The sequence below is a fragment of the Aquarana catesbeiana genome, linkage group LG01 (genome assembly GCF_042186555.1).
Source record: "Aquarana catesbeiana isolate 2022-GZ linkage group LG01, ASM4218655v1, whole genome shotgun sequence".
NCBI lineage: Eukaryota > Metazoa > Chordata > Amphibia > Anura > Ranidae > Aquarana > Aquarana catesbeiana.
The window spans coordinates 90,456,719-90,479,983 of record NC_133324.1 but is presented as its reverse complement, the minus strand read 5'-3'; positions in this window follow the sequence as shown (position 1 = coordinate 90,479,983).

Below are 23,265 nucleotides of genomic sequence, written 5' to 3'. Positions count from 1 at the left end.
TTTTAATAATGCTTAAAGTGAAACATTAAAAGTGTAATATTCCTTTAAATTTCGTAAAAAAAAATGACATTTCAAAGGAAAAAAGTCATTTAAAACTACTCTCGGCTATTAATGAATTGTCGGTCCAACAATACACATAAAAGTTCATTGATAAAAACGGCATGGGATTTCCCCACAGGTGAACCCTGAACCAAAATTTTTTTTAAAAAATGGTGTGGGGGTCCCCCTAAATTCCATATCAGGATCTTCAGGTCTGGTATGGATATTAAGAAGAACCCCGCACCAAAATTTTTTAAAAAAATGGCGTGGGGGTCCCCCTCAAAATCCATACCAGACCCATCAGGTCTGGTATGGATTTTAAGGGGAACCCTGCGCCAAAATTAAAAAAAAAATGGCATGGGGTCCCCCCAAAAATCCATACCAGACCCTTATCTGAGCACGCAACCTGGCAGGCTGCAGGAAAAGAGGGGGAATAAGAGAGCGCCCCCCTCCTGAACCATACCAGGCCACATGCCCTTAACATTGGGAGGGTGCTTTGAGGTAGACCCCAAAGCACCTTGTCCCCATGTTGATGAGGACAAGGGCCTCATCCCCACAACCCTTGGCCGGTGGCTGTGGGGGTCTGCGGGCGGGGGGGGCTTATCAGAATCTGGAAGCCCCCTTTAACAAGGGGACTCCCAGATCCCGCCCCCCCTGTGTGAAATGGTAATGGGGTACAAAAGTACCCCTACCATTTCACAAAAAAAGTGTCAAAATTGTTAAAAATGACAAGAGACAGTTTTTGACAATTCCTTTATTTAAAGTCTTCTTTCCATCTTCTTCGGGTCTTCTTCCTTCTTCCTTCGGTTTCTTCCTCCATCTTCTTCTTCCTCTAGTTCTTCCTCCGATCCTCTGCTTCTTCCTCCGGTGTTCTCGTCCGGCATCTTCCTCCGCGGCGTCTTTATTTTTTATTTATACTTTTTATTTATTTATGTATTTATTTTACATTTATTTATTCATGTATTTCTTCATTTATTATTATTGATGTAATAAAAAATAAAATAAAATAAAAATATTAAATAATCCTAACCCCAACTCCTAGTCCTATCCCTAACCTAAACTGAACTCCAACCCCTTACCCTAACGAAAAAAACATTATAATAAATGAATAAAAATACAAGAAGAAATAAAAAATAATGTAAAAACTAAAAAAGCTGAACTACCTAGCAACAAATGATGCAACGGATAATAGTTTCTCTATTAGCTAATAAAAATATGCCAAAGCTCAAAAAACGCTGCAAACAAACGCTCAAGTCTTGCTAAAACACGCAAAAAACGCGTGAAAAATGCTCAAAGACGATATTCTCAGGTGTGAATGCAGCCTTAGGGCTCATTCTCGCGTAAATTTGGTGGGTGGTAAAACCCTGCGGTTGAGTCCTGGTTTTACCACACCCAATCTCTATCCCCTTTAGCTGCTGAGGCAGCAGCCAAAGGTGTACACATGCAGCAGCAGGAATTAAGCCCCCTTTTGCTTTTGGTGGGCGTTACTGCCTATCAAACCCATTCAAGCACATGGGGCCACTCGGAAAGTGCCCTGCAACTGTATGCTTCTGCAGGGTCCAAGGGGTTGAAGCATGAGGTGAGAATGCAATACAACGCTGCCTGCTTTAACCCCTTGTGTGCTGTACTGCACAAGGTTGCAAGCCATTTGCAGAGTGGCCTCATTCACTTAAATGGGTCATGTTTGGCAGGTCCTACACCCACCAACCATGATAGGGCGTATAACTTCTTTTGCGGCTGTAACGTGTGTACAGCCCTGGCCGCTGCAGGTAAAGGGGGTGCGGGTGGGGCAGGGTTGATAAAAACATGTCTTAACTATGGGGTTTTAGCACTCCCAAACTGCAAATGTAAATTAACCCTTACAATGTCCCCCGATGTAGATTAGGGTTGCCACCTGTCCAGTTTTGACCCTGACAGTACGGGTTTAGGAGGCTGTGCCCGGGTTTCCCTCTGCCTCACACCCGGACACCATTTCCAGCTGACAGGGGGTACCATGGGGCCTCCTTTTACGAGCCCCAGAACACAGGGGGACAGCAGGGGGATCGGAGCGGTGGGCAGGGGGAGAAATTACAGAGCGATCAAAACATAAGGGAGAGAGAGGCGACAGGCAGCTGCTGGTGCTGAAGTTTTTAATAAAATAAATGCTTGAAAACAATCCACTCACTCTCCGTGTCAGAGCTGTATATGTCAGTTTGTGAAGTCGGCTGTCCCATTCTCCCCTCCGATCCACGCTACTGTTATCACTGAATTGCTGGAGGAAGCCATGGATACAGAGCCGCGGGGAAACTGCAGTGAGCTGTCATCCTGGGATGCTGGGACCAATTAAGAGCGTTCAAGGCTTCACCTCCATCATCAGAGGCTGACAGTTCACATGACTCAAATGAGTCTCTGTTTCCTCCAGCGATTCAGTGACAACAGCAGCTTGGGGAAGAGGCCCTTCTCCCCATCAACATGGGGACAATGTGCTTTGTTGAGGACATGTGGCCTGTTATGGTTTGGGGGGGGGGCTCGCTTGTCCCTCCCTTTTCTGGCCAGGCTGCGTGCTCAGTTAAGGGTCTGGTATGGATTATGCCAGTTTTCATAATTTTTGCATGGGGTTCCCCTTAAAATCCATACCAGACCCAAAGGGCCTGGTATGCATGCATTTGTGGGGAAAAAAAGGACATCAATTTTGTTTGGGTGCGGCATTTCACGACTGCGCACTTGGCAGTTAAAGCGACGCAGTGCCAAATCGCAAAAAATGGCCTGGTCATTCAGCAGCCAAATCTTCCGGGGCTGAAGCTGTTAAAGAAAATGGCTAGGAGGTAGAGATTTTTGGTAGAAGAGATTTTGTAAGTACAGGAGTTATATGATCAATGGAAACCCAAAGTATGAGGAGAGAAGATGTCAGGGGTGAAATTAGAGATGGAGAAATTGACAGCAGAAGTGACTGGGCAGCTGTCAACTTGGGATAGGATTGGCATAGGATTTCCTTTGACTAACTTTTGCTTTTAAAGGGGAACTCCACACTCCATTCTCCAATGCTCTTGTCTCCCCCCTCTAACCCCTTGGATTTCCATGGGCTAACTTTTGCTTTAAAAGGGGAACTCCACACTCCACTCTATTCTCCAAAGGCTGTGAGTTGCCTTCACCAATCCAAACCACATCCTTTTTCAGAGCATACAACAGGGCCAGCTAGGAAAGGGGTGAGAAGAGCGATCGCCCAACCCCCTCCTGAACCATACGAGGCCACATGCACCTTGTACCCACTAGTTTAAAGGGGTTTTCCACATTCCGTAAAGCCCCCTGTCTGCAGCCCCCCACAAGCCCAGCCTAGGGTTGTGTGGAAGAGGACCTTGTCCCCCTGAATAAGGGAACAAGGTGGTTGACTTTTGAGGTGCCCGAGCCCTTCCTGCCTCCAAGCATCCACCCCCCTTTCATGGGCTGGCTTGCTGTGTGTTTGGCTAGGGATTTGTTGGTGTGTGGGAGGGGCAAAATATTTTTAGTTTGGTGTGGTATTTTTCACCTGGGGGGGTTCTCATTTTAAGCCTTAACAGACCCAAATGGCCTTGTATGTATTGGGGGCAGGCTATTTTTGATTTTGGGTTAAAATCTTGAAGCTGCAATGTAGATTTTGTAAGTTTTCTCTAAAGCCGTACATTTTTGAAGCAGCATTTTGGATACATGCTACAGATTCACCACTGTACAGGCAGAGTAAGCCCCCCAAGTTAGTAGCTTTTAGGCAATTTGGCATTTTTAAAGGTACTTCTCTTTGTTTCGTTTTTGGGGTTGTCCAAATTGGTGACATCGATATATGTCCCTCAGGGTGGGACCTGGGCCCCCATACCCATTTTAAGGCCAATAACGTGTGTGTATGTGTTTGTGTGTGTGTGTGTGTGTGGGTGTGCGTGTGTGTGTCAAGAGAGTACATTTGGGTGTCCTTATAGAATTTGTAACACATGTATTTTCTCTTTGTATAGTGTTCGTTAAGTCTTTGCAAAACAGATGTGTTTTAGAGGAAGTATTTTTTTACTTTTGTTTTTTTTTTGTGGGGGGGGGGGGGGGGGTATTTTTCAGTGAAATATTTTTGATGTTGTCAATCTGTGTAGTTTGTAGGTTGTTAGTTTCACGAGATTGGAGTTAAAGGACTGTGCCCACAAACGGACAATTAATTTCCTCTGCAAAATGGTCAGACCTCAAAATTCTATTCTGTTAGTGTCTCAAATTAAGATACATGTGTTTTTTGCTTTTTTGCAACAGATTTCCCATCTGCAGCTTAACTAGGCTGATTGGCATGGCAAAACAAAAAAAGGTGTGATTTGTCTAAAAGTTACTTTCCTGGTACCTTCATGGTAGCATATGCATACGTATGCTGCCATGGATAGGCACCAGGAAAGGAACATTACAGAGAGGTAAGTATTCAATTTTCCATTTTAGTGCAGTGGTTCTCAGCCTCAGTCCTCAAGTACTCCCGACAGGACATGTTTTGGGAATTTATCTTATCTAAATAGCTGTCCATAATTCCAAGCCATTGATTCTGATTTAAAGCACCTGTGAAAGATGAAGGTAAACCTGCAAACATGGCCTGTTGGGGATACTTGAGGACGGGGTTGAGAACCACTGCTTTAGAGCACTGAGCTAAAATCTAGCTCAAGACAATCCTATTCTAATTGTGGCATTTGAGGGAAACCAAGTGAGTGTTAGAACCCATACTTGACATTTTTTAGGTTGGGCTTTGCGTCCCTTTTCTGAAAATTGGCTTCACTTTAGTTTCGCCTTCAAATTTATTCACTTCCTGTCACATAGCCAAACAGAAAGTGAGGGTAAAACCCTACCTATGTCTTTGCTTTTTGGGGTTTATTAACCACTTAAGCCCTGGACCATTTGGCTGGCCAAAGACCAGAGCACTTTTTGCAATTCGGCACTGCATCGCTTTAACTGACAATTGCACGGTCGTGCGACGTGGCTCCCAAACAAAATTGACGTAATTTCTTCCCACAAATAGAGCTTTCTTTTGGTGGTATTTGATCACCTCTGCGGTTTTAATTTGTTGCGCTATAAACAGAAATAGAGCGACAAGTTTGAAAAAAAAACGCAATTTTTACTTTTTGCTATAATAAATTCCCCCCCCCAAAAAAAATATTTAAAAAAAAGATTTTTTTCCTCAGTTTAGGCCAATACATATTCTTCTACATATTTTTGGTAAAAAAAATAATAAAAAAAATCGCAATAAGCGTTTCATTGGTTTGCGCAAAAGTTACAGCGTCTACAAAATAGGGGTTTGTTTTATGGCATTTTTATTAATAATTTTTTTTACTAGTAATGGTGGCGATCTGTGATTTTTATCGGGACTGCGACACATCGGACACTTTTGACACATTTTTGGGACCATTGTCATTTTTACAGCGATCAGTGCTATAAAATTGCATTGATTACAGTAAAAATGATACTGGCAGTGAAGGGGTTAACCACTAGGGGGCTAGGGAGGGGTTAAGTGTGTCCTAAGGAGTGTTTCTAACTGTTAGGGGGATAGGCTACGAACGGCACTTCACTGATCATAGCTCCCGATCACAGGGAGCTATGATCAGTGACAGTGTCACTAGGCAGAACGGGGAGATGCTTGTTTACATTAGCATCTCCTCGTTTTTCAGCTTTGTGACACGATTGCAGGTTTCCCCGCGGTGATTGAGTCCGCAGGACCCGCGATCCAACTCACGGAGCTCCCAGCAGGGTGGCGCGTGCGCCGCCGGAGTGCACGTGACCACACGGCGGCAAATTCAAAGGGACGTACCTGTACGCCCATTTTCCCAGCTGTGCCATTCTGCCGACATATATGTACATGGGGCGGTCGGCAAGTGGTTAAAGGCAAAGCCACTCTGCAATACAAGTGTACTCCCTGTAAATCTGAGGGGAAGCACTGGTGATTTTATCATCCAATCATATAGAAGCAAAGATGCTGTTTTTTTTCTTTCCTTGCATGTCCCCCTTGGATCTCCAGCAACTGCACTTCCAAGTGCATTTGTAGTGCAAAGTGGATTTGCCTTTAGCAAGATACCTAATAATTTGGGATGTACACAGCAAAATGCTAGAGTGCAATTTACCTAATGGGGAAACTATTTAGATTGACCTGTGTGTCCCCAAGGAAAGACATTGGTAGGGTTTTACCCTCACTTCCTGTTTGGCTATGTGACAGAAAGTGAATTTGAAGGCGAAACTGGCTAAATTTGGGAGTTGTCTTCACTCTATCAAGGGTGCAGAGATCCCCAAAACCTGACAAGGCTTCTAATCCCTCTGCACTCTATCCCCAAGCAAAAATAAGAAAGGATTTCATTCAGTTTAACTTTGCAAAGACACATTCCTAAGTTCAACTGTGATGCATGTCAATGGCCCATTTAGACCTTATTTAATAAAAAACACCAGTTGCCTTTCACTAGAAACATTTGTTAGTCCAGTCTTGGAAATCTGCATCTGCTTTACGATTAATTTCCATAAAAATTGGGTTCCTGCAGCTAGATGCGCAACTGCTGTGTGCGCGGAGGTATGTACACGTGGCGCTATCTATCTATCTATCTATCTATCTATCTATCTATCTATCTATCTATCTATCTATCTATCTATCTATCTATCTATCTATCTATCTTCTTGTGTCCAACAGCAGAGAGAAGTTGGGTAGATGCCACACTCCCAGAGTTTTACAATGCCTCATGGGATGTGTAGTCCCCCAACAGCTGGAAAGCCGTAGTTTGAAGATTCCTGATCACTCTAGCATGTCTGGAAAAAAGTTGGTTTTTCATGTTCCTTGTATAATGCACAATAAATATCGTTAGGAAAATACAAGTGGGTCGTGGCACATCTACATTCCAAATTTGGCACTTAAGATGGTCATGCACTATGCAATCTGATTGGCCAATCTCTCTCGATATTTAGGCAAAATAGGTAATAGGAAGACGCACTTGAACAAATAATTTAAAATATAGGAAATCAAACAGGCTCTTGCACTAATTCTAAATTTATTTAAGGTCTAACTGATTGCAGTGTATGGTCACCTTTAAAGATCAAGATCTGAAAATATTAATTTATTGGGTTTAGAAACACTTCTCTGTTCTCTGTAATGTATTGAAAGATTTGAGTAAAAAAAGAAAAAAAAAAAAAAAAACACATTTCAAAGATGTATTAGAAGTGATAGGAATGAGATTAGCATCAAGCAGGTTATTTAACTGAGTACACCTACTAATTGCCTAACAAGACACATCCACTGAGATGAAATAAACCAATTGTATTGGGCGTGTGCTATTATCAATGAGAAAACCGCAGTACCCTAGCGCCAGTTGCAGTTTACATATGCGGGTATTTATTATCGTTATTTGCGCTTCAATGTGCGCCGGTTCGCACGTTCAATTAATGACTTTTCCAGGGCACCAATTAATGTATGAACTGGTGCAGTGCCTTCTTCTTAGTAAATCACCCCCAGTGCCTGGTATTGTCGGGGATCAAAGTTGGATCCCTGTTCATTGAAGTCGGACGCATATCGGACTTCAATTCGCAGGGCAAAGTCGGATCAAAAATGGTACAACTCATGTGGTACCAGTGTGAACCCGGCCTAAGGAATATGTCTTTGATAATGGGCTATTATACCATTTATACTTTCACATTATGGCAGCAGCTGCTGCCACTCAATTGATTTGTTTATTTTAAAGTAGAGAAAGTTGTAAAAGGATGCTCTTCAATTCATTAGTTACATTGAAAGAAGAAAGATTGTCCATGTATAGATGTGTGCTATTAAATTTTATCTCAATTATACAACAAACTGAAAAAGAATTCAGCCTTGGAAAATTCTATAGCTCTACAATAACAAAAGCCTCAAATCCCAACAGTGCAACATCTTTTGTTCTTTGTGGCCAAGAAATGACAAACTAACACGTAAACAAACAACCCAAAACAAACAGTGCCCTCCCTCCTGAACCGTACCACGCCGCATGCCCTCAACATGGGGGGTGGGAGCTTTGTGGCGGGGGCGCCCTGCACCCCCCCACCCCAAAGCACCTTGTCCCCATGTTGATGAGGACAAGGGCTTCTTCCCGACAACCCTGGCCGTTGGTTGCCGGGATCTGCGGGCAGGAAGCTTATCGGAATCTGGAAGCCCCATTTAACAAGTGGGCCCCCAGATCCCGGCCCCCCACCCTATGTGAATGAGTATGGGGTACAGTTTACCCCTACCCATTCACCTAAAAAAAGTGTCAAAAATAAAACACATTACACATGTTTTTAAAGCAATTTATTAAGGCAGCTCTGTCGTCTCTTCCGATCTCTTCTCCCCTCTCCGGTTCTTCTGTGTCCTCTGCTGACGTTTTCTGCTTCTGTCGGTTCTTCTCCCCTCTCCGGTTCTTCTCCCTCTGTCCACTGTCTTTAAGCTATGCACTCTGTTCTTCAGCACTGAAGGGGGGCCCAAGAAATTGTTGGCCAGAGTCCAACCAATATTAAAGATGACACAGAGCATAAGCAGAGACTGCACAGGGTAACACCCTCCTCTTCCCTCTGCTCTGAGATGAGCGGAATGGGCAGTAACATCAGAGCATGTAGCGTCTGCTCTCCCATTCTCTGTGCTGTAGCTGTCAAAACCACAGAACAGAAAACTGATTGTTCCTAATTAACAAAAGGGCTTACACCCCTTTTGTTAATTATGAGCAGCATCTACTCAATTTTTTAAATTTAAAAGAGTCATGTAAGCATTGTGCTTGCACAACTCTTTGTTAGTTCCCTCAAAGAGTCCAGTGCACTCCATACAGCAATGAGGCCCAGTCATAGGAAGGTGCTGTGGTGGAATCAGTTAAAATGGCATAAGTGCAATCCAAGACATCACCAGCACACCATATATAGAAAAAAAAATAAGTCACCAACAGAAGGAAGTACCATTTTGAGGCCACTAGAGCCTCTTCCACACGCAGCATTGACCACTGCTATCTGAGGAAGAGGCCCCTAGAGGCCCCTACTTCGTCCTCTGTGTGGGCTTCTGCTCAAAAACCTTATCTTTTACTACAACCTAAAAAATGAAGTCCACAGGTGTCAGATTCAGTGAATTGACCACTGCTGCCTGAGGAAGAGGCTCCTAGTGGTCTGAAAACATTGCTTCCTTTTTGATGACTCTAAAGACTCCTGTTTATTTATCTAAATATGGTTTATGGTGATATCTTGGCCTGAGTAATGGCTAGCTGCCATGTTCACTCTGACACATGTGGACTTCTTCTTTTGGAGTGTAGTAAAAGATAAGGTTTTTGAGCAGAAACACACACAACCCCATCTCAGAATCATTTATGGACATTTCTGCTAACTGGAATTTGCAAATTACTGTGTGTCACAGTGCCAGGGACAGGATCCAGAAATGTAGCAACATTGCATCACAGTGTCTGAGACAGGTTCTAGGAATGTTGCACCTAAGAGACCAAACTTGACCCAATCAATCGTATACCTACTTATGGTCATATCTTTCTCAATACTGGTAAAAGAAATAATAAACAAATGAAAATAAAAAATAAATACATTAAAATAAAATGCCAAGATTCATTCGGTAATATATTAACATCTATGTTAAATGCTGCTTACTTCTGCTTGGACTTTGGCTTTAGGATCTGAATTTTAAAAAAACCTAATAATGCTTTTTTTATGTGTTTACTTTTACTCATTCGAATATTATAAAACACATTTGTCAACACAGTCATTTGTTAATATCCTATCTCCTTTCTCCCCTTTTCCTCTAAACTCCTTGAACGCCTGGTTTACAACCAACTGAGTGACCACCTCATTAAAAACAACCTTCTTGATCCCCTTCAATCTGGATTTCGCCCTCAACACTCCACAGAAACCGCTCTCTTAAAACTAACAAATGACCTACTAACTGCAAAAACCAACGGACACTATTCTGTACTCCTACTTCTGGATCTTTCAGCTGCCTTTGACACGGTTGACCACCCCCTCCTCCTCAAAAAACTTTACTCCCTCGGTCTCCGTGACTGTGCTCTTCAGTGGCTCTCATCCTACCTATCCCAACGCACCTTCAGTGTCACTTACAATTCTACTTCCTCCACTCCTCTTCCCTTCTCTGTCGGGGTCCCCCAAGGTTCTGTTCTTGGACCTCTTTTATTGTCAATCTACACCTCTTCCCTGGGTCAGCTGATAGCCTCTCACGGCTTTCAATATCATTTCTATGCTGACAACACACAAATCTATCTCTCCACCCCTCAACTCACTCCATCAGTCTCCTCACGCATCACTAACTTACTAACCAACATATCTGTATGGATGTCACACCACTTCCTCAAACTCAACTTGTCCAAAACAGAGCTTATAATATTTCCTCCCCCATGTGCCTCTTCCCCTGACTTCTCTGTGAAGAGCAATGGCAAAACCATCCACCCGTCCCCACATGTCAGGGTGTTAGGTGTTATCCTGGATTCTGAACTCTCCTTTCGCCCCACATCCAATCACTTTCCAAAGCTTGCCGCCTCAACCTCCGCAACATCTCTAAACTACGTCCCTTTCTAACCAGTGAAACCACAAAGCTCCTGATTCACTCCCTGGTTATCTCTCGCCTTGACTACTGCAACTCACTCCTCATTGGCTTACCTTTAAATAGACTATTCCCCCTTCAGTCCATCATGAATGCTGCTGCCAGACTCATCCACCTTACAAACCGCTCAGTGTCTGCTACCCCTCTCTGCCAATCACTCCATTGGCTACCACTCGCCCAACAAATTAAATTCAAAATACTAACAATAAGTTACAAAGCCATCCACAACTGTGCCCCCAGCTACATCACTAACCTAGTCTCAAAATACCAACCCAATCGCCATCTCCGTTCCTCCCAAGATCTCCTGCTCTCTAGCTCCCTCATCACCTCCTCCCATATCCGCCTCCAGGACTTCTCCCGAGCCTCGCCCATACTCTGGAATTCCCTACCCCAATCTGTCAGACTGTCTCCAAATGTATCCACTTTTAGCCGATCCCTGAAAACTTTCCTCTTCAGAGAAGCCTATCCTGCCTCCATCTAACAACTGCACTATTTTATCCATTAGCTCATCCCCCACAGCTATTACCCTTTTGTATAACTTGACCCTCCCTCCTAGATTGTAAGCTCTAACGAGCAGGGCTCTCTGATTCCTCCTGAATTGTATTGTACTTGTACTGTCTGCCCTAATGTTGTAAAGCGCTGCGTAAACTGTCGGCGCTATATAAATCCTGTATAATAATAATAATAATAATAATAATAATGAAAGATGGAGCAGAATCAGTTATTTTAAAATAGCTCAGAAACTCCCACTTGACCTCAGTTTGGAGAAGCATCCTTTTTCTACAGTAAATCTGTCAGTTATATAAGGAAATCAATCTAAAAACAAGACAATAGAATGGCAGAGGAGAGACAGATCAGCATCTAAAAACAAAGAAACACATTGAAGGATGAGGTGAAGGAGGAAACTTCAACTTGTATGTTGATAGAATGGTGTCAGCTTAACCGACAAGTGATACGCCAACTTATAATGTATGATTAGAGAAATGTTATAAGTCTGCAATAATAAGGAACCATTTGTATGTGCCATATGGACACACATGATCACAGCTGTATATTTGTACATTTTTACCCTGAGTTCATTGGAAGTTCACCATCATAACATTTGCCAACTGTGCATTTATATTTTTCCATTATAAAATATAAACAGCACACAATACATACACAAGTTGTTCATGTCGATGGCTTCCAAGGACCTACACTATATTGTCAGTATAGTATTGAGACGCCTGCCTTTACACGCACACAAACTGTAATGGCATCCCAGTCTTAGTCCATAGGGTTCAATATTGAGTTGGCCCACCCTTTGCAGCTATAACAGCTTCAACTCTTCTGGGAAGGCTGTCCACAAGGTTTAGGAGTGTGTCTATGGGAATGTTTGACCATTCTTTCAGAAGCGCATTTGTAAGGGCCAGCACTGATGTTGGATGAGAGGCCTGGCTCGCAGTCTCCGTTCTAATTCATCCCAAAGGTGTTCTATCGGGTTGAGGTCAGAACTCTGTGCAGGCGCCAGTCAAGTTCCTCCACCCCAAAATCGCTCATCCATGTCTTAATGGACTTGCTTTGTGCACTGGTCCAAATCATTTGGTGGACAATGTGGGGTTGTTTTTCAGGGGTTGGGCTTGGCCCCTTAGTTCCAGTGAAGGCATCAGCATACCAAGACATTTTGGACCATTTCATGCTCCCAACTTTGTGGGAACGGTTTGGGGATGGCCCCTTCCTGTTTCAACATGACTGCGCACCGGTGCACAGAGCAAGGTCCATAAAGACATGGATGAGCTGTGGACAGCCTTCCCAGAAGAGTTGAAGCTGTTATAGCTGCAAAGGGTGGGCCGACTCAATATTGAACCCTACGGACTGAGATGCCATTAAAGTTCATGTGCGTTTAAAGGCAGGTGTCGCAATACTTTTGACAATATAATTGTTCAAATGTGTTATAAAAAATAGTTGAAATTAAGTGGAAGCCAGGGCACTGAAAAAAAAATATAGGTCAACAGCAAAACCCTTGTTATATGCTTTAACAACCTTCACTTAAAAAAAAAAAAAAAAAAAAAAAGACTGTGAAAGTACCATAAAATTTGTATTATTTGTTTAATTAGGTCACCTGATCACACCGATCTGTTTTCCATTTCATAATCACAACTTAGGAAGAGGGAAATCTACAGATGTTCTAGTGGATAACCATGTGGATCACACATCACCAAGAGGAGATTTGTTCTCCAAGACACTGAATAGACTTCGATACAATGAGCCTTTGTGGATGAAGGGAGAGTTGGGGAGACATTAGTGTCAGTGGTGGGATCTGCCTCCAGTTTTTTAGTGGTGCCATCACTATAGCCCATAAAATTTCTTGTCCATGTCAAGATCGAGATTTATTGCTTGATAGATAAAGAATGAAAAACAATAATTTAAAAAAGAAAGGCATTTTGTGTGTGGGTAATGATTGCTACAGACAAAAAGAAATGTAAGGTACCTGCGTTTGTCTTGATAACAGCCTCCTGTAATCCCTTGTACTGCAGCCTAGGTGAGGGAGGAGCTCAATTAGTTAGGTTAAAACCGAAGTTTGGTTGTTATGTTTTTAAAATCCGCAAAATGTATAGTACTTACATTCAAAGAGAAGTGTCCCCTTTGCTGGAGACTGCTGTCGTGATTGAAATCTAAAGTCCTCTACCTCCCCATACTCCTGCAGCAGTAATCTTCTGGTGCTGCAGCCGTAGACTTTAGGCACTCATCAATAGTGCTGACTATGTCACCGTTTCTGCCCCCCTCCTCCATTCAGTTAAGCTGAATTAAAAAGCTATCTATGAGTAGAGGACAGGCAAATTAATTAAAGATACACCTCCTCTATTCATAAAGCAGTTTACATTGATGGAAGCTACAATACAGGTCTTGAAAGCACAAAGGAACACTTCTGGTTAAGTGTAAGTACTTTAATTTAAGTCTGCTTCTGCACCTTTACTGTCCAATCATAGGCAGTAAGCACAATTTATTTTTTATTAAAAGCTTTCTTTTGCAATATTACGCTATGTGGCTTCTCTCTTTTTGTGTACAATGCACATGGTCACTGGAGACCTTTATGTGGAGTATGGATCAAGGCATGTATTCTGGTTGTTGAGACAGGGTTGTGCATTTAAAGGCCCATACACACGGCTCCATCGGACAAACTTTTTCGGTTTCCATCGGACAAATGTTGGCTGTGCAAACAGACAAACTTTCCGGCAACAAAAGTCCTATGGTGCAAAATCCTATAATAAAAATAACGATGATAATAAATTAAGGAAATAATCTGAGACATCCAAAATAAAATAATATAATAAAGAAGTCCATGTGGTAATATATAAATCCTCTTCTAATTGGGCATCTTTATAGTTGATAGTTATCTCAAAAAATTGCTCCCATAAATGTATTAGGTTGCCCGCAAATCCTTATGAGTAAGAGAAGGGATGTGTACAATCCAAAAAACGAGCTCACAGAATTCTCACCTCAACTCCTTGGATCGTCAGCATATATCTCTGTTAAAAGATCTTATCTCCTATTCTGACAACTGCCACCAGGGTGTCCTCCGTCCCAACATATGTTGTACCTATACGGATGTTACGCATCCAGGTCTGCGCCTCTCCGCGATAGTATCACACTCACAGAAGAGGGGGGGGAAGAGGAAAGAAACCTCAGATAGTGTAGTATGTCAGAATAATCAACTAATTTTATTAAATCAAGTAGATTGGACTCTTACATCAATAACAAGGTTTAAAAGCATAAAAATGTAACAATGTGGCGTTTTCTCGCTGTTCTCGCGTCACTTCCGGTATTCGATCTACATCCACTTCCGGCCACTCCCTAAGCGTTACGTCATCCATGTATATAAAGAAAAGTGCAGCGCTGGATGTACAACAAACATTAACAGAAGAAACCACAGTGCATAGTGATCCACTAGTGGTGAAATAAATCAAAATCATAAATATTGTCCATACATAGTGTAGTATAGTAATAAGCTAGGTGTTGAAAAAATTCCTGTGAGAATATATACACAACTGTCACCACCGCAAACTTATATCACAGTAGGTATTGATGTGCTTGTTATTCAAAAAATCATATAACGTCCATATATATAAATCATATAGTGTCCATAAATGTAAATTATCGAATACACTTGTGCAGATGAATCCGTGACTTCCACCGTAATAGACACCCGTCACCATAAAGATTAAAGGCTTACCAGACAGCCCTTAATAAAAGGCATGAAGACCTCAACTTAGGTATTATCCTGTCGGTGAATGGGTCCCGTCCGGAAACGATAAACAGGCGGCAGCAGACAGTCATCCAATGCCTCCAATAGGGAGAGGTCGCTCATAGCAAATGTATGTAGGCCATCCATGACTTCATCAGGGGATCAGGTGTGCAGCAGAAATAGAAAGCATACAATAATTACCACCAGGGTTTTGCTGGCGGTATCACATGCGGTATTTGTCAAAAAACAGCTGATTGCTAAGCAGCGTGCTGGGAAGTTGTTATGTTAATGGGGACAAATCGGAATGTGGAAACCCCCTTTAAGAAGGGGACCCCCAGAGCCCGGCCCCCCTTATGTGAGTGAGTATCGGGTACATAAAAAAAAAATAGTGTCCCACGATGTAAATCCACCATCAATCACACCTCCCGCCGACCCGGAAAAAAAAATGAAAAAACTCTCCCGCCGTTGGTGAAGGCTGGCTGCCTACTGCAGGCTCCGCCATCTGACATTTCTTATATAGGCAAGGGGCAGGCCACCTGGCTACATCACCTGGTGGCCCCACTCCTTGTGACATTCCCGACCCAGCTTGCAGCAGTCTGTGATGTCAAAAGGGGGTGGGGCCACCCAACTATGTCACCTGGAGGCCCCACCCCGTCCCCTTACCTATATAAGAAATGTCGGACAGAGCCTGCAGTAGGCAGCCAGCTTTCACCGTTAGTGGGAGCGTCTTTTTTTTCTCTTTCTTTTTCGGGTTGGCGGGCGGCGTGATTGACATTATTTACATCATGGGACACTATTTTTTGTTTTTTTATTTTTTAATAAAAGAATTGTCAAAAGCCTTGTGTGCGTTTTTATCACCTTGTGTTTACTACCTTGTGATACTTTTTTGGTGAATGTATAGTGGTACGATGTACCCGATACTCATTCACATGGGGGGGGGCAGGATCTGAGTTCTTAAAAGGGGCTTCCAGATTCCAATTAGCCCCCTGCCCACAGACCCACAACCACTACCCACAGTTTTGGGGATGAGGCCCTTGTCCCCATCAACAAGGGGACAAGGTGCTTTGGGGTGGAAGGGGGGGCATGTGGCCTGGTATGGTTGGGGGGGCGCTCACTCGCCCTCCACTTTCCTGACCTGCCAGGCTGCATGCTCGGGTTAGGGTCTGGTACAGATTTTGGGGGGGGAACCCTACGCCGTTTTTTTCTTAAATTGTGGCATGGCTAAAATTGGCCTGGTATGGGCTGGGGGGGACCCCACGCTGTTTTTTTTATACTTTTTAAATTTCTGCTCTTTTTTTACAGGGAAGCCTGCTGACAGTTGATGAGTCATCGGTTGTTAAGGACATGGGCTGGGTTCCCGGCCTGCTCCTTAGCAACCCGCTTAATGCGGTAAATTAAAGTATTAACTAATGTGGTAATTACCGCTTAATCAAATACAGCATTTGGTATTTAACTACAATTTCTTAGTGAATTGAACACGTGCACAATTGCTAACGCATGCAAGATTTTACCGCACATTATTACCCATTATTTCGCTCTTAGTGAATTGTCCCCTTAGAGTCAATAAGGTGTCACTAATGGTAGTTATATTTGGAGAATTCCAAAACCTAGCGATGTTGAGCTTTTCTCCTAGAAAGAGGTGTATGAGTACCACCCTGACTTCAGGAGGGGATTAGTTAATCTCTAAATTTAAGATTGCAAAGGATTGAAGCACATGGCAGTTTTAGATCCTTTCTTGCCTTCCCTATTTCCTGCCAATATCACTTCTTTAACTTCCTTTGTGAACCAGTTAAACAAGTTAATTAGCATTTGAAAAGAGGAAACCCAGCTTCGAAATTCCATATGATATGTAAAATGTATTATTCCATATATTTATGCTATAAAAAAAAAAAAAAATCACTAAAACAGCCATGGCAACACAACTACAAACAACCCTGCCAACACAAATCTTGTTCTGCCATTGTCACTATCAGGAAGCACCCGCCGATGCTGGAGTGAATGCATGTGAACTGAAAGGGGCCGAAGGAGATTAACAGAACTAAAATGAAAAAAAAAATGAAAACAGAATTTTGTGGGGAAAAAAAAAAACTTACAATTGTTTATGATATACAAAGGTTTAGAAGACTAAATGTAAACGACTTTAATTTAAATTTTAACCACCAGTCACACAATAGAAGTCAGTCTCCATTATAGCCACTAACATAAATAACGCATTATTGTTTAACACAGAGCAGTAACTAGGACACTTTTACTAGCTCATCTTACCAAACTTCATGATGTTTCCCATGAAAACTGTTTATTGTTTTTCTATTACTGTAACTGGTTTGTAGTAATCAGAAGTCATTATGGTGAATCTTTCATGGCGCTAACAATGTACTGGAACATATGCCAGATGTCAAAGTGAATGCAAGTAAGTGCTTTCTCCTGCACTGCAAGCTGCATATAAAACTAACATATCATTACATTCAGTAAATTGACACAAACTCTCTGCAGTGCCTGAATAAACACATAACTCACTGCTCTATCGGAGTTCATCTAATTTTTCAAAATTTAGTGACATCCTGTGTGATTTCCTTAGGAATAGTATGTGGTTGCGTGAGATTTTTAAAATACTTCCAAACATTGTGAGTTGTTAGTTACATCTGCAATGCATTCTTTTTGTTCCTTTGGCATTGATGGAACATTCATGTAAAAAAAACTGCTGCAGAACCTCATGGACAGCAAATTGCAGTATTAGGTGGGGCAGGTGAAACATCCTACTTCATTATTGAAAGGTATCTATCTAAGCCAGTGGTTCTCAACTCCTGTCCCCAGGACCTACGAACAGGCCAGGTTTGCAAGATAACTGAAATACATCACAGGTGATATCTGTAGGGGCTTACCTAGGTTGGAGTCCATAGTGCAGAGATGTATGCTCACCTTTGCAAATACACACAGCCCACGGTAACAAGTTAAAAAGCTACCTGGGCTATGAATCTGTGCATGGGGGCTTGACAGGAATTTGCCAAAGGATAGTTGAGGTAAAGCCGTAGTCAGGGAATCCAGAAGTCAGAATTAACGAAGAACAAAGCCAGGGTCAGAAGCCGGGGCCAGTCCAGGAACACAGGAACACAGGAACACAGGAACACAGGAACACAGGAACACAGGAACACAGGAACACAGGAACACAGGAACCTTTGGCAATGATAGAGACAATGAACTGACAAAGCCCTGAGTGAGGCAGTGTTTTATACCCAGCAGATTGGATAAACTGCCTCAGCTGAACCAGGAGTGACAGGTACAATTAGAGTATTGCCCTCAGTACTTTATGCAGAACTAGGCATAGCTGGAAAGCAGGCTGGATAGAGAACTGATGTGTGGCTCAGAGGTAAAGCAACAGGAGCAGCAAACGGAAGGTTATGGGTTTAATACCACCTTGAGCCACATGAGGCGTGACCATGCCTGGCTGTCTGCTTGGCACAGTAGGGACCGTGACAATATCAATTGCTGCTCAGTGATTGCAGTAATCTAGTCTGCATCTCCCCAAGGTAATACTTAAAACCTGGCCTGTTAGTGGGTCCTGAGGACAGGAGTTGAGAACCACTGATCTAAGCCTAAAAGCCCAAATGTATTATATTGAAGCTTACCAGTCCTTAAACGTGGTGGCTGCGTTAGTTTACTTTTTCTAGGCTTTTTTTATTATTATTTTCAGCTGCAGATCTTATCATGTCCAAGGATGGCAACACACACACACTTTCTGTATTAGGACAGCAAATACAAGACAGGGCTATAGAATCCTGCCCCTCTCCTATTGTCCACAATATAGAGCAGTGTTTCTCAACCAAGGTGCCGTGCCACCCTGGGGTGCCATCTGGGTTGCCCCAGTTTGTTTTGGATCAGCGCCATAAATTGCCAGGTGTAGGTGGGCTGGCCACCAGCACCATAACAACCCGTGACATTCTAGGGCCAGGATACACCACGTCATTTATTGCTATGGTGGTGGCAGCCAGGGCCCGCACCATGGCAGCGCATGTCTTTGATCTAACACAGGCTGCATTCAGGAAAAGACAGAAGCCTTTTCCAGACCATGTCCACAATTAAGGTTTGAAAAAAAAAATAGAAGCTGATTGATTTCTATGCAGAGCTACACCAGATTTTGCACTCTCTAGTTTTGGTAAATCAACCCCATGGCCTCATTGCTGCCTGCTGCAAATGCTAGACCAGTTGGATGGGTGGAATACCCTTTTCTCTCCCCACACACAACGGTTTCTCCTCCCGACATATATGTCCTTTGGTGACCACTGACCAAAGGCAAGAATACACATCACAAATAGTTAAAAGTATTGTGGATAAACCACCATACTTTTTTGTGCTATTAAGCGCCCTTCCAGTTTTTCAGTATAATGCATCTTTAACCACTTCCATACTGGCCATTTTCACCCCCTTCCTGCTCAAGCCAATTTTCAGCTTTCAGTGCTGTCGCACTTTGAATAACAATTGCGTGGTCATACAATACTGTACCCAAATGAAATTTTCATCATTTTTTCCCCACTAATAGAGCTTTCTTTTGGTGGTATTTGATCACCCCTACGTTTTTTTCTTCTTGTGCTATAAACAAAACAAGAGTGACAAGTTTGAAAAAAACACAATATTTTTTACTTTTTGCCATAATAAATATCCAAATTTTTTTTTTTTTTTAAACAAATTTTTTTCTCAGTTTAGGCCGATACATATTCTTCTACATATTTTTGGTAAAAAATATCGCAATAAGCATATATTTATTGGTTTGCACAAAAGTTATAGCATCTACAAAATAAGGGAATAGATTTATAGCATTTTTATTATTTTTTTTTTTTTTACCAGTAATGGCGGCGATCTGTGATTTTTATCGTGACTGTGATATTGCGGCGGACATATCGGACAATTTTGACACATTTTTGGGACCATTCACATTTATACAGCGATCCGTGCTATAAAAATGCATTGATTACTGTATAAATGTGACTGGAAATGAAGGGGTTAATCAGGAGGGGGCACTGTAGGGTTAAATATGTTGCTAGGGAGTGATTCTAACTGTGGGGGGAGAGGACTCACAAGGGGAGGAGACCGATCGGTGTTCCTCTGTACAAGGAACACACCATCGGTCTCCACCCATCTGACAGGACCTGGATCTGTGTGTTTACACACAGATCCATGGTCCTGCTCGGTTACCGGGCAATCGCAGGTGCCCGGCGGACATCGCGGCCGCCGGGCACGCGCATCGGGACCCGAGCGATGCGGCAAGTGTGCACGCCCCCTGGGCTGCCTGGAAGGCTGCTCCGTCATATGACAGCGGCCCAGAACAACAGCTGCACCGTCCCGCCGTCTTATGACGGCGGGCGGGCAGCAAGTGGTTAAACAACCCATGTCTTCCACATTTCCCCAATAAACAGATATAATCACCATCTTAGCTCCATCGCTCTTTCATCTGCCTCTCAAGGGCAGAAGCTCTTGGCTTTTATTCATGGACAACAAAAGGAAGTGACAAAAATGAAGTCATGGCCCCAACAGCCAATCGCTTCCTCCATACAAAATGACTACACAGGAAATGACACTACACAGGAAATTACACTACAAGGGGAGGGCATCCACAGGAGTGGGAGGGAGAAGTGCACATGTCTCATTCACTTGAGGCATTTTCACTGCTCTCTGCCCAGCCACATCCACCATCTTAGTCAGCATGGAGCCCACTCAATACTGCTCAGAGTAACCAGTATCTAGTGAGATCATTCTACTTGTTCTTACAGGCTTGAGAAGATCTGCGGGGACATTGTTACTGGTGTTGTCAATATATGGTATGAGTATATTAACAAGGCAGATGTCAATGGCCCCTTATTAAAGCAGATATGTATCCAAAAGGGATAGCGTAGCCAAATACAGAGATATAATAATATGTTTCTCTCGTTATGCGGACTTCGCTTCTCTAATGTGCATAGACATTTGAATTCAAGAAGCCCAGCGCATTGTGCTTGATACTTACAAACCGGCAAACGCCCACACACACAGAGAACATGTCTCCAAGCCCATGAGAAGATTTTCATACTGACGGTTTTACTGCTGGTCCCGATTCAACCCAGGTGCGCTCTGCTAGAGCGCTCCTTGGTTAAATCAGACACAGGGAGACAGATGACAACAATCCATAAAACACACATAATAAAATTTCCACAACAAAAGTAAAAGTTTTCCATAATGTAACAATTTCAAGATCAATGTGTCTGTCCTGTTTCACGAAAGGCGATAGTTAATAAGTATTTCCCCACTGCAGCATATGGCAAGAGTTAAAGTTTACAGTATAGATCTGAATGACAAGTAAACATTGGCCTGGAATGTGAAGACATTTCAGCAGGAATTTTATTTCCATCAGTGGCATCAGTCAGAACTTGATGAGCCAAAATTTCTTACATATAGTTTGCATGCTAGCAGCTGTGTACCAACCTGTCTAAAATGCTCCCATATGGATAATGCAGATGTGATTAATGAAGCAATGCACAATTATTTTCACTGTAGATAATGTGAATTGTACGTTACTCATAAAACCTTCCACAGCATTGTACCTACCTACCTGTCTTTCTCTGTATTCACTTTGTATATGTATTTTATTTTCAAATGGTTAAATTATACATTGCCTGTAAAGTCTAACAAAATGTTCCACTTTCCTACCTGCTGCTCTTTTCTCTGATCCTCTCATACACTAAATATGTTAATATTATATTTATACATTAGCTACAGGCCTACGGTACCCATTTGTTCTCTCACCTGTTCATTTATCTCCATCTCTGATCTTGTACATCCTCCAATGACTTAGGCCCCATGCACATTGGGTGTTTAGCCCTTTTGGAGGGTGCTCTGGTGTTTAGCTGCTGGCAGAGAGCACAGGTGTTCCTTACGGTTCCACTGCTAGCAGTTTGTAAAACTCTCTGAGAGGCTCACAACTGCTGCAGTGGGATGGTGCACCTAGCGGCATTATTGTTTAGGGCAGTATGCACCCAGGGGCAAATACCTGCATTGCAAGAAGTCTGTGTTCTGGGCATTCGTTCTTAGGTGCATACTGCCTTAAATGTAAGAATCGCTAGGTGCCCTGTCCAGCCCCATCCAGCCAGGAGCTGTCAGCTTCTCATAGAGTTTTACAGGCTGCCAGAAGTGGGGCTGGACAGAACATCTGTGCCCCCCTCTCACAGCTAAACACTAGAAACCTATGCACCAGGGCTAAAAGCCCTGTGTGCATAGTGCCTTAAAGGATAACTAAACCCAAGAAAAAAAATTCAATATATTGCAGTTTACAGGCCTTATGCCGCATACACACGGGCGGACTTTCCGACCGAACTGGTTCGACAGACCGAATCCGGCGGACAATCCGACCGTGTGTGGGCTGCATCGGACTTCCGACGGACCGTTTCGGTCGGAAATCCAACGGACTTAGAAACTTGCTTCAAATCTTTCCGTCGTAACTCCGCCGGACTAAGTTCCTGACGGAAAGTCCGTTCGTCTGTATGCTGGTCCGACAGACCAGATATGATGCAAGGGCAGGGTACTGCATCTCGCGCTCGCTGTAATAGGAAAAACACATTTTCCTATTGCGGCGAGCGCGGGGAATTATTGTAGGTTTTGATGTGGATTTTTGTCCTTATTTTTGCTTTGCGGCTGATCTCAGTGCCGCTGGTCCATCACCGTGGAGACTGGCTTGATTATTCACGCAGGTTTATGCTTGTGTATGACGTGGACGTGGATCACTTTGGACGTACACGCCCTCCGTCCCCATTGCTAAGGAGACCTGCCTACACTCTTACATTCATTTCGAGCGTACGTGTGACCTGGATACCATGGGCGGATCGTTGAGCATGATCACGCTATCCGTCTCCGTCTCCAGGGAAGCATCTATACTGAGGGCGGGCTCGCCCCTGGGATGGCTTAGCGTCAGCGGCCATTGGAGGATGTGGATCGTTCAGGCTATGGAAGGCATGGCAGCTGACGGTTACATATTATTTATTCAGGCGGTCAACGGAGGTATTTACATGTCTGTGCCCTATCAGATCCTCTGTTATGTCCGGCACTCAGTCCTCAGCCACCAATAAGGTATGTCCATCCATTTGGGTTCCGATTGGATGAAGGGCGGGGTCTGTTTTTAGATGAATTGTTTGATGTACCAGTATCATATATAAAAGCTGACGCACGGGCCCCCAATCAGATTTGCTGAGGAAGTTCTTACCCACGGACGATATGCGTGCGAGGGGCTCCGTGACGTCAGTACAGCCACCTATCTGGTTTTATTTCTACATATCTTATACTCCTGCACTGGGATTCAGTGCTGTCTTTGTGAGTAACGTTTATTTAATAAATTCATCATTTTTATTATATGGAGAGCACTATGTCCTGTCATTTTGTTTTAACATGACTTATACCTGCCGATGAGATTGCTATGTGGATACTGCAAGTCCTGGGG